The 15908-nt window shown below is 43.8% G+C and overlaps 1 long non-coding RNA gene across 1 annotated transcript; it reads left to right on the forward strand.

The window, feature by feature from the left end:
• The first annotated feature begins 1096 nt into the window (after positions 1-1096).
• Positions 1097-12865, forward strand: LOC143522126 (uncharacterized). Its single transcript, XR_013132922.1, has 5 exons — positions 1097-1251; positions 9173-9336; positions 9541-9649; positions 10945-11256; positions 11512-12865. It is a non-coding gene; the product is annotated as an uncharacterized LOC143522126 (long non-coding RNA).
• Positions 12866-15908: the final 3043 nt, after the last annotated feature.

The following is a 15908-nucleotide window of genomic DNA, read 5'->3' on the forward strand; positions in this document are numbered from 1 at the left end:
CTAAGCAAACACAACCACTGATGTGCAGTGCAAGAAATAGCATGCATGTGTCAACAGCAGTGTCAAATGCAAGCCAGCAGGAGTCGGGTCAACAGCAGGTCATCAAAAATTTAGACACAGCAAAATAATGGTAATAGGTAAGACTAACTATTCTTTGTTATGTTTTAAGGCATTGTGTGGGAAATTGAAGGCAAAGGCTGAATTCTTGCTCCCTTTAGCGCGGAGGTCTGGGGTTCCTGGGGTGGTTTGTAGTTGCATTCTGTAGTTCCCCATGGCATAATTTTAAGGCTGAATATAGTCCAGACAGATATACAGACAGCAAAGTGAAACTACTTCATTCTGCTCTGTCAGTTGTGTTTGCCAATTTTCCATTCCAGGTATTTTGTTAGAATATAAGATTCAATAAACCATTTCCAAACTATATGCAGTAAGGTGTTTCCTGCATCTCACTTAGGACTGCAGAGCTAACAGCAAACAAACAGTGAAGTGTGTACAAGGCCCACAGAACAAAAAAATTGCGTGAATGTATAACACTTAGAATTTCAGTTTCAGTATGGGCCTTTTGTGACCCCCTCATTTAGAAAAACCCTAAATCTGCCCCTGCTCTAGAACGACAGGATTGCTTGGTGGAGCTGGTCTTTTCCAGACCCCCACCCTCCACCTGCCAGAACCAAAGGGCGCCGACGTCTGCATTAAGACATGATCTCTCATAGTACCATAAGCCCCACTGCACACACGACAACATTAATAGGCCGCAGTCCTGCATCGGACTGCCTGGTAATCACAGAATGTTGAAAGCTGCACCTCTCAAGCGATTTACTGAAAGCATCGAGGTATCAACTGTGAGACATTCATGAAGGTGTCGGGAAGAAGTGAGGAAATAAACACCTCAAAGGCTTTGACTGGAAAGGGACGTTGGTCTCCAGGCCGCGCTGAACATTGGGATGGAGCCATTTGACCTTGCCTTTGTTTCCTTTTGACCCCGGAGGTGCCTGCTCAGAGTTTTCGGGAACCTCCATCTTGCCCGGAGCACAAGGGTCATTCCATGTCGGCTAAGGGCAAGCTGAAGCGCAAAACAGGAAGTGGTATGAACCTACCTTAACAGCACCAGTCGCTGCTCATTAACCCAGGACTTCAGTTTGGCCACAGCTAGTTGGACCTGTTTGGACAGTTCACTTTCTTCCAGTTCAGGTTGCAGTAGACAGCAAGAACTCTACAGACTGCTGAGAAAGAGAACTGATATGCAATAAGGTAAGCTTTTTTGCTAAGTTGGTTCCATGTTTATGCTGGGTTGTCAAATTTCACCAGTACCTGAGGTGGTTTTGGAAGGAAACTGAAGAGTATCTTCCACCTGGACAACAATGTCTGCTCACCTTCATAACTCAATGTCAAATTAATTTTCTCTGACAGTTACCCAAGTGGCCCTGATGTCATGCTGTGATTGTAATTGATGCAGCTGGTGGCAAAATAAATACATGAACAGTTTTTTTTTTTTTATAGGTCACAAGTAGCACAGATAGCGCAGAGGCAGGTAATAAGAGCTCCTCTGTGGGCTTCAAAAGACATGGGGATCTTTAGAGGACGTGTTACTTCCTGCTGTGCCGTGTGATTGATGTTTGTCCTGTGTTTTTTTCCCGTTTTCCACTGGTGACATTTGTTAGTGAAAGGCTAGCGTCTCGTATCCTGCCGGTCTTTTATCCTAAGACCGTGTCACGTATCAGGTCACCACGGTGACGACGTTGATGGAGCGGGTCGTTTGCTCATTACGCTCCGACGTTTGAAACGAGCCCGTAGAACGAACAGCTGTAATGGACCACGGCATCAATTCTGAAGGGTAGCGCGCATATTAGCAGGGAGAAAGAGGCTAACGATCTGCCATGTGCTTTTGTGTGAAGGTACAGTGCAGGTGCAAGAGGACATTTATCTCGTATCGGCTCCGTAATGAGTTCATTTCAGTGCCGACTTGATTGTGAAGAGCAGACACCCTCACACACACACACACAATGGTAGTAACGGATGATGACTGTGATAGAAAAGCGATCTTTGGCAAACTTAAACCTTCTAGACTGATGAAGGTTCAAATGCTTTGTTTCGCAGTGTGATCTTCTGTAGTCCAGGTTTTGAAGATAGAATGGGAGCGTCCATCATGCTGCAAAAAATTCATATAAAAAGATTAATATTGATATATGACTAGATGAGATTTTGCTTTCAGATAAAAGACCAAATGTTTTCACTGAGTTTCTGCCATCCAGATGGAAGATCAAAGTCTCTTTAGGACAGAATGTGCATATTTTCTGTGTATATTTGTGTGGTTATTAATTATTGATGAATATTCAGTTGGAGTAAATGTAGAATGTGTTAGTATAGCTCAAGGTAGTTTCAGTGAATGTAGTGCTACGTGCCTGAATAACCAGCTTTCCACGTGTCAACACAATCTGATGGAATGCATGAGTTTGCCTTGTGGGTCAACTCTCAGGACAGCATCACTAAGTCAACAAATTCAGAAAATATTAATAAATCTAGCTGTTCATATGCAGTTGCGATCAATTAGTGATTCAGTGTCCTGCAGGGTAGTGCTACACCTGCTTAACCCCCCCCCCTCTCTCTCTCTCTCACACACACACACACACACACACACACACACACACACACACACACACACACACACACACACACACATCCCTCTTAATCCCATTGGATTAACAGAAATGAGCACACATATTTGAGCACATGCACATATACACACCCACACAAAAACACACAACTAGGAAATAAGTAGTACAGTAATCAAGAGTGAGTCTCCTTTGATGCCTGGAGGATTTGTGAGGGGGGGTCTCAGCTCCCGAGCCCCTCCACCTGAGTGAGCGTTAGCAAGGAAGTGAGTCGCATTCCTGCACAGACCACTTAGCACCGATGACCTGCGCGCTCCGCTGTTGCCATGGAAGCAAACAGGATTCTAGAACAGCCTCGAGCTGCCAGTTGTTGGCTTCTGTTTGTTTGCCTTTGTGCTTGGCTCATAAATATTTGGACAGTCCATGCTGTGCCCTCCAGGCCTGAGGGAGAAGGACGGAGCGACACATTCGTCCCTGTGCGGCGTCCCTGTGCTGCATCAGATCAACATCCAATAAGAGGCACGTCCAGCCCGCAGACTCGAGATCTGAGGACACTGCGTTTGGACACTTTCATTCTGAGACCACACCAGTCTTCGTCATCTACAACACACTCATTGTTATGGAATTATGCGTGGAGACACTCCAAGGTGCTTCATTTTTCTGGGCTCTGTCAGACACTCTGGGCTCTGAGGTGCTGCTCCAGGGTCCAATATGTAGTTTTTTAAGGGTTGCTAAATATTTATGGTTATGCATCTTTATGCAGTTTTTTTTATACAGACAGAGGGCTTTGGTTCAAATGGAGCCCAAATCAAGTGAGTCAAAAGGGAGTCCACAAGACAATAGCAGTAGTGAGGGGACACAAAGGACAAATCAGAGACAATCGGCTTCCTGTCCTATGAAGCAGTATTGCACACGCAGACAGAGAATGAAGGAGAATTACAATTGCAAATAGAAAACGGACGTCGGAGACACGCGGAGAGAGGAGAGGTGGGCGGAAATGTCGGAAAGGGAAAAGGAAAAGTACGGGAGAAAGAGCGGGAGTGTTTGACAGGAGACAGACACTGATGGAGAGGGTGATAGAAGAGAGAGAGATAGGACAGGAGAGGGAGTGGTAGGAGGAGGAGAGGACAGGGACGGTAGGAAGACAGGTCGGGAGACAGCGAGAGGGAAGGGAGGCAGGATCGAGCCTGACGGAGAGACGCCGCGGACGCAGGGAGGATGAAGGGAGGGAGAGAGAGTGGGAGTGAGAGGCAGACAGATTCACAGCTGGGACGGGATAGAGTTAGAAAGAGAGAGAGAGATAGATGAGGAGAGAGCCGGGGAGGGATGGAGCGAGTGGGAGAGAGAGAGATTACTGCGAGAGGCACAGCAGACAATACCCCCCAAGGCTAACTGGGTAAACAGAGTAAGAGAAGTAGCACTTTGGAGACGGACCCTGCAGGCTCCGTAAACAGAGTAAGAGGAGTTGCACTTGGGAGACGGTCCCTGCAGGCTCCCATGATGTGTGTGGGTTTCACATGTTGAGGCCTGATTCTGCCTGACTGTGAGGACAGTCCAGCAGAAGAACTGCAGGACCACGACAGGACGCAGATTGACGTGACACACAAACTTCTCACCAAAGCTCTCCATGAAGAAACATCTGCTTGAAGTTGTAACGATCGTAGGCAGATATACGATTTACTAAGATTTAGAAGTGGAAAACAAACTAGGTATCAATGTAACCATTACAATTCAACTATAAGAGATCCATGAATGAATGAGTTCCAGCCCTTGTCTAACTCACTTCAATCAGCTATAATATAGATTTTCTGGAGCGTCTGGATTCTAGAGCTGAAGTTCTAGATGAGTGAAGGTGCCAGTCTGAGCTGGTAATACACCAGGATCCAGGCTTGAAGATTACCTACACTGGAAGGCATTCACCCCAGGTGGATGAGTTTTTCTTTCAAATAGCAGAGAATCCACTAAACATTGTCAAAGTCAAATTATTTATATAACGCTTTTTACAGCATGTTGTCAGCAAAGCAGCTTTACAAGTGCTTGGGTCCATAGCTATAATGAGCAAGCTAAAGGGAACATTAGCAAGGAGTAAAAAGTTAATGGTTCAGTCCGTGCTAGTAGCTGTCAATCAACTTGTGAAATCGAAGACATGGACTTACAATGAAGAATTCATCCACTGGCTAAGAACTGGAATTCCAGAAGGACAACGCGGCGGATAATCCACGAGGTCACAGGATTTCTCCAGGAGGTCATGGCTCAGTCACAGAGCACTTAACTCTGAGTCTTTAATTCCAACCAACGCAGGCCAGCGCACGCTGCTTTGGACGGGAGGAATTCACGTCGGCTGACACAACCATGGACAGGGCTCCAACGCAGATGGTGCACAACGGTGAGGTGGTGGTTTGGTAGCTGGGTGATCCTGATCTCACGTCTCTCGCCGGAGCTCTGCATCAAGCCCCTGAGCCGGCTTCAAAAGTTCTGGAGCTCCTCCTGAGCACTGCAACCACGTCACGTCAAAGCTCACACACATCCGACAGCAGCGCCTGTAACGGTTGTCGTTTATACATAAGACCAAAGAATGCAGCAACATCTGCCCTGTCAAAAATTAACACGGATTACAAGGAAGATGATGGTAATTGGTACCAAGTACTGATTCTAGTAGAATAACAAACATATTGTGAATCTGAAATATGAATATATAGTAGAGTATTTAACATTATGACATTTCTCAGCTTCTTAGCTTCTTTTTAGTTTAGAATATCCGTGGTTCAGGTGTGACTTATTACTGCAAAGTCCCAAGCTTGAGGGAGACACCAGGGGCCCTATGCTAACATGCTAACCCATCAGACCTATCTTATAAAGGGTTGTGCTAGCTGAGGAGACTGCTGATTCTGTACAGAGGGAATACCGTGGTCCTGCCGCTCGGAGGTTGGGACGCCCCTCTCTGCTCTTCAGAAAAGCCTCCTAGCGTCATGACACACTGGGAAATCGATCTAAATTCAAATTCAAGCAGACAAACCGAGTGAAGTTTTCTCTGCCAGATGGTATGATGGGATCATTTTTCACAGATTTGCTTTCATGCCAGCTTTTCAGGTTGCTGTACAAGTTAGTTTTTATAGTTTAAAAGGTGATGGCCACAGCGTCGTTTTATAAAGATACTGAAGACAAACAAAGGTTCTTCTTTTGTTTTGTGAATGGCAGACAAATCTAGACTGGCATATAACCACCACCATCTGTAGTACAGACAGTTAACAATGAAGCCACAGATGTTCAAAGCATGTTAAATTAAACCAGGAGTTTTGTGATCCTGCCCAAGCTAAAATCTTATGTAAATATACCTACACACACCTTTATGTTTTGTTCAATTTACCTTTGTATTACTGTTGTTGAATATTCTTATCTATAAATCTATTGGCTCTTTGTAGCTGAAGTGCACACACAATGAAGTGAACTTTGAAACATCATTCCTTTTAACCCACGCAGAGTTCAGACATCCTGTCTCCAGAACCATAAAAGCCTGAAAACTGGAATGCTTATGGCTGGGACACTCAGTGAAAGGAACTGAAATCTGTCAGAAATCCTGAATAGAAGGATCTCTGTCCTGTGTGGACTCATTTGTGCTCTTGTGAAGGAGGACACACACCTCAGAGCACAATACAAGGAAACAGGAGTATATCCAAACACACACGAACTTCCCCTAATCACCCTGGGCTCTATCCTTAAACACCTCAGTAACGTCAACATGCTCGCTCGCTCGCTCTCTCTCTCTCACACACACACACACACACCCACACACTAAAGTGTCCACAATATTAGACTCTGAGTGAGCTTTGTTGTATCTTATGCATGAATGAATAGATTTGTGTCTGATTGTGTGGTAGTCCAGTAGTAGTGGGAACAGAGATGTTTCGAGCGTTATTCCACATGCAGTAATTATACTGCACGAAGGTCAAACCTCTCTCCACCTGAAGTACAATGAGGAACCTCGGCAGACGCTGGGACGAGTTCAGCAGAGTGGTGTGCTGTATTATGGGCTGTAAAGCTCATTCACACTGAGCTATGCTCACTTAGTAAGGGTTCAGTGGGCAAAGTGGCAGTGGCACAGGCTGGGGAGGGGGCACGTCCCAAACTCACACTCGTCCACTCGCCTAAAGTGAACACTCTAAAGTTCACTCCTGCATTAAGAGCAGCAATGACATTTGGAAAGGTGTCATTTGGGAGGCTAGAGCTGTTAGGGGCCAGGGCAACATCTTTGGAGGCAACACAGTGCATCTATCTCTCTCTCTCTCTCTCTCTCTCTCTCTCTCTCTCTCTCTCTCTCTCTCTCTCTCTCACCCTCTCTCTCTCTCTCTCTCTCTCTCACCCTCTCACCCTCTCTCTCTCTCTCTCTCTCTCTCTCTCTCTCTCTCTCTCTCTCTCTCTCTCTCTCTCTCTCTCTCTCTCTAAGTCTGACCTTAATTTAATATGCGACTACATTTCAGGCCGTGACAGGAAGCCACCACTTATTTCCCAGAGAGGCTCAGTGTTTAGGCGTCCAGCAGTAGCAACCATAAAACTACTTGTTTAAAGGAGCGAATTGCAATTAAACAGCTGTACGTGTCCGGGATGCCGGGCTGATGTCGGGCCGAGGGCCAGTTTCTCTGCCATCATCACAGACGTACATGATATAATGAGCGCGGTTAATGGAACCAGCAGCAGTAGGAGGTTAAATGTCACAGGTTTACAGGGCTGTATTGCAGCTTTATTTAAATGTAGGCAATACAAGTCAAGGAAAAGTTTAGGAACAGGAATCAAGGAACAGGAAAAGTCAACTCAAAGAATATATATAACTACACACACCAGTTACACACTATTTAGTATGCAGGCAAGTATGCAGATATACTGGCAAGATTTGTACAAAAATACGTCTTGTTGCATTCTGTGAAGCACGCATGTGCCATAATCATCTGTGCAAATGATTACCTGGGGTGTGTCATGTCTAAAAGCACCGTGGACTCCAGCTAGTTCGAGAATGATTTAGAAATGTTTGGTCACATGACATGGCCACAATCTTCATAGCAGACAAGCAGAGACATTGTAATGCACATGGGATTGGAGACGTATCCGGCTGTCTTGGAAACTCCCAGACTTTCAGAAAATGAAATCAAAAATTGTGCAATAAAGGTGATGACGTTTTTTGATATTTGATCTGTGTACATTTCTGCTTGGGCTGATAACAACACCTCAGTCTGGTCTCAGTCAATAAAACAGGGATTTCCCTAAAATCCTTCATCTTTGAAGGTCCCTGGGTTGCACATGGTGGCTTGCAGAGTTCCGGTTCTGTAGTCACAGCTACGGGCTGAAATGCTCTCATAACATAATCTGGGCTGTCAGCAATTAAGAGCGAAATAACCCGGTGGAGCATCTCTCCACGTTGGATGGAGGCAGCACTGTGAACTGAAGTCAACGTAGGAGACACTGAGATATAAGACTACACGCTCTGGGAGGGGCAATTACCTCGATGGTTGCATGGACACACACACACACACACACACACACACACACACACACACACACACACACACACACATACACACATACACACACACACACATACACACACACACACACACACACACACACACACACACACACACACACACACATACACACACACACACACACACACACACACACACACACACACACAGACAGACACTACACACACATACACACAGACAGACACTACACACACATACACACAGACAGACACTACACACACACACACACACACAACACTACACACACACACACACACACACACAGACAGACACTACACACACACACACACACACACACACACACAGACACTACACTACACACACACACACACACACTACACACACACACACAGACACTACACACACACACACACACACACACACACACACACAGACAGACACTACACACACACACACACACAGACAGACACTACACACACACACACAGACAGACACTACACACACACACACACACAACACTACACACACACACACACACACACACAGACAGACACTACACACACACACACACACAGACAGTACACACACATACACACAGACACTATGCACACACACTATGATCAGGTTATGTCAGTCTTCCTCCCACAGTCAGCCTGAACCTCCCACATTGGGTCCAGATTAGGCAGATACAGTGATACAGTGATACTGATACAGTGTTTCCTAAATGAGCTTCTCTAAACTGGACCGGTCCATTATTATCTGTCTTTAAATCAGGTTTCAAAAAATATTACTAACTGAGATTGAAACGTTTTTCTGAGAGAGAAACCTTTGACTTCCTGGAATTACAAAAATAAAACCAAGAGAGGAAAAAATGGTCTGAGGAAGTGAGATTGTTGCAAAACTGAAAACAAATGAGAAAGCGCAGTGGATCTGGGGAACCTGAGATTATCTAAGATCAGATGAAGTTGTACCCACAGACAAAACAACAGGAGGAATTACACCTCCACTCTTAGTGTGTGTAGCCACTCCCCCTCTAACTCCTCCTCCTCTGCTCCCTCTCAGGTATAGTGCAGAGAAGCATGTAGACATAAATCAGACCTGCGTGGGGAGGAGATGGGGCCTACCGACAAACGTCTCCACAAAGAAGATCCTGTGGAAAGTCATGAACATTCTCTCTTCACAGAGTCAGGACACGAGGATTACTGACACGGCAGCACACTAACCAGGTGAGCAGAGCTTTAGATCTCATGGTTGGAACACACCAACCACAGATCTTATGGACTGCTGAACACACTTGGAGCCTTGAAAGTTCTGGTTCGGTTTCATTTAAGTCTGGGTTTTGGTTAAGGATTACATCTTCTGAGAGCTATATCAAATATGTACCAGGATAAGTTCATCCAGAAGTGTTCTTCTCTGCTTTTTTTGTCAAGTGAGAGATACAGAGAGAAAAGAGAGAGAAACAAGTGAGAAAAGAGAGAGACATGATGCAAGTGTGTATTCTCCTTCTGGCAGTGGCTACTCTGTCTGCAGGAGCACAAGGTAAGGTGCAGGTTGCTTCGAGTGAAATGCATATTTGACTAATAATCAATCAACCTTTTGAAAATTCCTTGTTTTGCTTTCTCCCCCCGGCACTTTCACTGTTTGACAGTGTGATTAAATGCAGTGCAATATATTGAGTAATAATGCGTAACAAATCAGCGAAACACCCTCCTTAAGTAATGGAATGAAATATTAGTCTGCATACTGTAGGTACAGAGTGAACTCAGTGTAAACCTGATTGTAAACCTGATTGTAAGCTGTAAACCTGACCTAAAGTCCTGGCTTGAATTTTGTCTCACTCACTCCCTGTTAGACCACAGTGTATGGTGACACGTGATGAACTTTGGGCCTGGATTGCATATTTATCTCAGAGAGTCATTCAGATCCAGTCCGATCCAGTTCTCCTGGACATCCAGCCAGACCTTAATCTTGGTCCACTGGAGCTCCCAGCTTCCAGGAGCACTTCCGTTTCAAGTGTTCTTACTCTTCGTCCAGTCAATTAAAAATATCTGCAGCGTGTGTGTCAATATTCTTTACTGTAGGGAGGCAGACAATTGAACTGACCCAAAAGAATGCAAAGACCATGCAGAGGAACATGAATACGATCACATTCAAGCAGGTCAATCTTATAGTAATGCTCCGTATTATTGGTGCATTTGTTTGTCTGGTTGAACCAATACAAAAGATAAAAAATGAAGTATAGCAATAGCGCTACAGTTTGGTGGATCATAAAAGCATCAGACTGGTGTAATGTTGCCTGTGAGGGTCAGGGGAACCCCTTGGCCCTCTCTCAAATAATCTGAAATACTTAAGCAGGAGTCACACATTTCAGTGGAAGGATACTGCTCACTGTCTGGGAGTATCTGGGCTGAAAATGTCAGTCTGTTCAGTAGAAGTGGATCTTTTAAAAACGTCAGTATGTTCAGTAGTGGATCTTTTAAAAACGTCAGTATGTTCAGTAGTGGATCTTTTAAAAACGTCAGTATGTTCAGTAGTGGATCTTTTAAAAACGTCAGTATGTTCAGTAGTGGATCTTTTAAAAACGTCAGTATGTTCAGTAGTGGATCTTTTAAAAACGTCACTATGTTCAGTAGTGGATCTTTTAAAAACGTCAGTATGTTCAGTAGTGGATCTTTTAAAAACGTCAGTATGTTCAGTAGTGGATCTTTTAAAAACGTCAGTATGTTCAGTAGTGGATCTTTTAAAAACGTCAGTATGTTCAGTAGTGGATCTTTATGGTTGGCCAGCTGAGTCCAGGTTTTGGCCCTGATGTGCTTCACTGTTTTCCCTTCCAGGTAAGATTCAGGTGTTCAACACCACTAGCTGCACCAGCGACTGCACCTGTCAGGTGTCTCTGGTGTGTAACGTCACAGGACTGGAGGTTCTGAAAATCTCCTGGACGAGGGACACTGGGAAAAGGCTCTGCGATAAAACACACAGCAATGTGAAACCGAATATGAGCCAGCGCATGCACTGCTATTATGAACCTGATAAATATTTAAACTTGACCATTTGGAACTTTAACAAGACCGACGTTGGTGTTTACATATGCAAGGTGAAGTCCACAACTAGCCATCTTATTAAGAACATCACCCTTCATGACACAGGTGCGTATCTGCGTGGACCAGACCCTGGTCATGCTAACCACAGGCCTAGTCTGACTTTTGTGGACCTCAAATGTTGAGTCTCCAACACCATTTGATATTAAGATTGGAACATGGAGCAAACTTGAGCAGTTAAGGCTGTTCTTATAACAATGTTGAAGTGAAATATAGTGCCATTAACCTCATGTATTACATTCACATCAGTTCTTTTCTGTTTTCAAAAACCTTTATAAGAATTGTACCTTCCTCTGCTTGCAGGGTGTCCTTCAGTTATGGGGAGGACAGGCAGGCGAGAGAGCACCCCTAACACCGCCACCCCGTGGGAGCACTGGGGGTCTCTGCACGTTTTATTAACACTGATATTCTTCATACTTCAATGATGTTTCCTGGACTTTACCAAATCTGTCCTGCTGCTGCTGGAGTTTATTCACAGATATTTACACACGCTTGAACAACATGATCACGATGTGTAGCATTGTCCATTCACACTGACGCAAGATAAAACACACACACACACACACACACACACACACATACACACACACACACATAAACACACACAAACACACACTCACACAGCATGCTGTCTGAAAAGGTTTGAAGATACATGTAATGCTTATGTAAAATATCTAAATAATATCAGGCAGAAGCCTGTGTATTTTTAAAAAAGATAATTCTATGAATTGTAACCTTACATGACTATGGAATATGTGATGTTATTGTGCACAGATGTGTGCCAGACCTCTGACAAATGTGAAAACACACACACACACACACACACACACACAAGCACTCTCACCTTCCACACTACAATTCATCAGAATAAGCTGGGGGCATAGCCTAAATGGGTTGTGTGTATATCTTTGGCCAATTACCATGTGTTTGGCTTAAGCATTAGAACTTAACATAGATAATTAATCAACAGTTATATAATTTCAGTTACAAAAAAAGCTTGTATGAATGTATTGTCTTTGTCATATGTCTAACACTAAATTTGTTTAAGTTGTAAGAAATATAATGTTGCATGTATGTTTTAAGCTGAGGATGTGCAGATTTCTCTTGTCTATAATCACAGTTGTTCAACACTGCCATCTACTGACCACATTCGGCCTGCCTTTGAAACACAACCCTGCAGCAAAGCTACTGTACTGCATATAATTAATATTAGACGTAGTGTGATTGATTACATATAACTTTCACACTTTTCAGTTCTTCATGCTACTTTGTATTATGGTGTACAAAACCAGCCGATTCTGCATCTGAATGGATTGCGCATTTACATTCGGTTCCTGCTCCAGGATACCTGATCCAAATGACCAGGACATACTCAGAAAACGATAAGATTGGTCTGTATTCTCAGGACCGTCCTGATACAGACAACAAAGACTTACTTGTTATGAAAATGAAGACAATGCTGAGTTCACAATGCCAGTAATTCACGTTTTACTCTCTGAGGAGATGAAGTGTTTACAAGCTAATCGTTTGCTTTTTACAACTATACATAATGCACAACGTTCCTCTGTACCATCTGACTGTTTCCATAGAAACAGGGGTCAGGGGCTAACACTGTGTGCCAATACCATGAATCCATATAAATTGTTATTAATGTTTATGCAAGATGTCCAGTGTGTGTTTTTGACATATGATGATTACATGCATGATGTGTTATTACATGAAGCTCAACACGATGGCCCATAAACCACTTCAGACTCAATGACTCCATGACATTAACTCTGCTTCACCACAAAACTCCTATAAAACACAAAAATATTCTCGTCTCTTGGACGATCTCTTGGGGTGGGGGGGCTGTAGCTTCAATGTGTTCAAAATAACCCACTACATACTATTTGCGTATTAATTGGACCACAACTGAGATGAAATGCCACACAAAATGTATTAGATTTTTTTTCAAGCTTTTGTGCTTTAGACCCATGTTCTGAATAATAGACATCATGATGTCTCCTGTGTCTGTCTCAACTTCAGATTTGAACCTGGTACTCTTCAACCCACAAGCGTCTGTCCATCCCAGTGTTCTTACTGTAAATATCTGTGTCCCAGAGAAATAAGTTCTTATAGTCTCTGGCTTTTCTGACAGCTGGCATTAAACTAAAACAGTGCAGCCACATTGGAGGGACAATGGTGTGTGTGTGGTGTGTGTGTGTGTGTGTGTGTGTGGTGGTGTGTGTGTGTGTGTGTGTGTGTGTGTGTGTTGTGTGTGTGTGGTGTGTGTGTGCTGTGTGTGCTGTGTGTGATGTGGTGTGTGGTGTGTATGCTGTGTGTGGTGTGTGTGCTGTGTGTGATGTGTGCGGTATGTGTGCGGTATGTGTGCGGTATGTGTGCTGTGCGTGCTGTGCGTGGTGTGTGCTGTGCGTGGTGTGTGTGTGCTGTGTGTGTGCTGTGTGTGTGCTGTGTGTGTGCTGTGTGTGGTGTGTGTGTGCTGTGTGTGTGCTGTGTGGTGTGTGTGGTATGTGTGGTATGTGTGGTGTGCATGGTGTGCGTGCTGTGCGTGCTGTGCTTGGTGTGTGTGCTGTGTGTGCTGTGTGTGCTGTGTGTGCTGTGACACACACACAGTCCCGAGGCATGCACACATTTCAAAACACATCAGCAGTCATGAGCTATGCGCCCCCATCCCACCCCAACACCACCCTAACACCAACACCACCCCAACACCACCCTAACACCAACACCCAAATTCCCCCAACCCCACACCCTCAACCCACGCAAGAGGAAGGAGACTGGAGATATTTTGGAGTCTTCCACAAGGCCATAAACATCAGTGCTTTTGGAAAGAATCACATCCCAGTATCCTAATTCACCTTTAATCTAAGAGCTACTGCTGAATACCTGCGTGTTTGGCATAGTTGTTCATCTGAATGCCCCTACCTAATTACATGATCTAGCATAACTTAGAATTGCACATCCCTACAACAGATTTTTTCCAAGGGTAAGTGGATAGGGGAAGTGTGTAGGGGAAGTGAGGGGAGGTGTGTACCCTTCCCTTACCCCCTGATCCACTAATTTCCATCACTCCATAATCACTGCGAAATAACTCATCTCACTGTCATTTTAGTTCAGGTCTGTTTTAACTTGAGAAAGGAGGCCCTTTCACAGACTCTATATGCAATACATACTCCTGAAGATTTTAACATGGAAAATTGTAGATGTTTACAAGGTACAAAGGTCCACGCGGGTTCAATACTGCTGTTTATTCCTCTGTGAAAATCATGCTTGATATACAACAACTACATTCCACACACCTAAAACTGGGTATCACGGATCAAACGTTACTGCCACTCATAGCTGATTGCATAATCTGTGTCCAGTCTGGTACTGTGATGACTAGGTGCAGGTCAGGAAACCCCCACCACACCACCTCCATGTCCACTATGTACTATGTGACGGTTTAAATGAGCTTAAAGGAGCTGCTCTTCATCTGAGGTCACACAGACCAGCGCGGGAAATGCAGGTTTGTTCCTGTCTGTCCTTATATTTATTTCTCATCAAATAAATAAGTATATATTTGTCACTAGAGGGCGATGGTGGCACACAAGAATACAGAGTACTGTTCTTTGGGTTTCTGTGAACGTACTTCCGCCCACGGCAGCATCGCTTGGTTGGTTCGTAAATTAAACTGGACATCTCATCATCTCTAATTACTCCTTGTTTATTTGCAGTAAGTGGGACGTTGGCACCACAATTCAGATGTTCCTGCCCAAGTATAACACCACTAAACGTCTTCAAGCATCTAAACGTTACAATAATCTGCATAGAATTAGGCTTAAAAGTAAATTATAAAACGTAAGAAATGCCCTGGGCGCGTCATCGGACAATTCGCATTTTTCTTCGAGTTTATTACCGTTTCTGTCAGTGTAGAAGAAACACATGTGGGGTTTTATCATTCTTACACATCCAAAAGATTCAGATAATATCAGATCACGTCACTTTGATTATCCTTACCTCCACTGTAGCCCTGTGGCTCTGAGATTGTTTAATTGCTGTGGTAATTAATATACTTCCTAACATATAATGTTTTATATTTTGATTTTATTACAGTGTTACGTGATATTTTACACCGAGGTGTTACGCCTCAGAACAGGCCAAAATGAATTAACAAATTCCCAATAGAAAATCCAAAGAATGCCAGTGTAGATAGAGTTCCATGTCGGAACTGGCTACATACAGCACATACAGTAAATTCTCACATATAAACGTATGACGGCCAGTGCCAATAATGTATATCCATAAACATCAGGTGAAGCTGTGATTGTAATTCAACAGGGTCGTTCTGCATTAAACAAAGCCGCCACACATTTATGGAGGTTAACGCCTCGCCCACTCAGTGGATAGACAAATGTTTGGAATAACTGGCACATTTTTCTGAACATCACCCACATTAAAGGTGTGAGTCAGAAAAACACTGACCTGATTTGGCTTTTTTCACATTAATAAGCAAAAGCTGGCGTCTTTGTCCTCATGCGTCAACCAGTCTTTCAAAAAAGAAAATTAATCTTTACTGGGCTAAAGATAATTTCATCTCGGACTGAAATACACTGTCAGTAAACACCAACTGAAAGAAACATTTTAAAGGGCTTTTCATTAGCTTTAGAGAAAATAAAGTGGGTCACCACTTGTTGACCTAAAATATCTTTGTACAT

Source organism: Brachyhypopomus gauderio, chromosome 8, assembly GCF_052324685.1.
Source record: "Brachyhypopomus gauderio isolate BG-103 chromosome 8, BGAUD_0.2, whole genome shotgun sequence".
Lineage (NCBI taxonomy): Eukaryota > Metazoa > Chordata > Actinopteri > Gymnotiformes > Hypopomidae > Brachyhypopomus > Brachyhypopomus gauderio.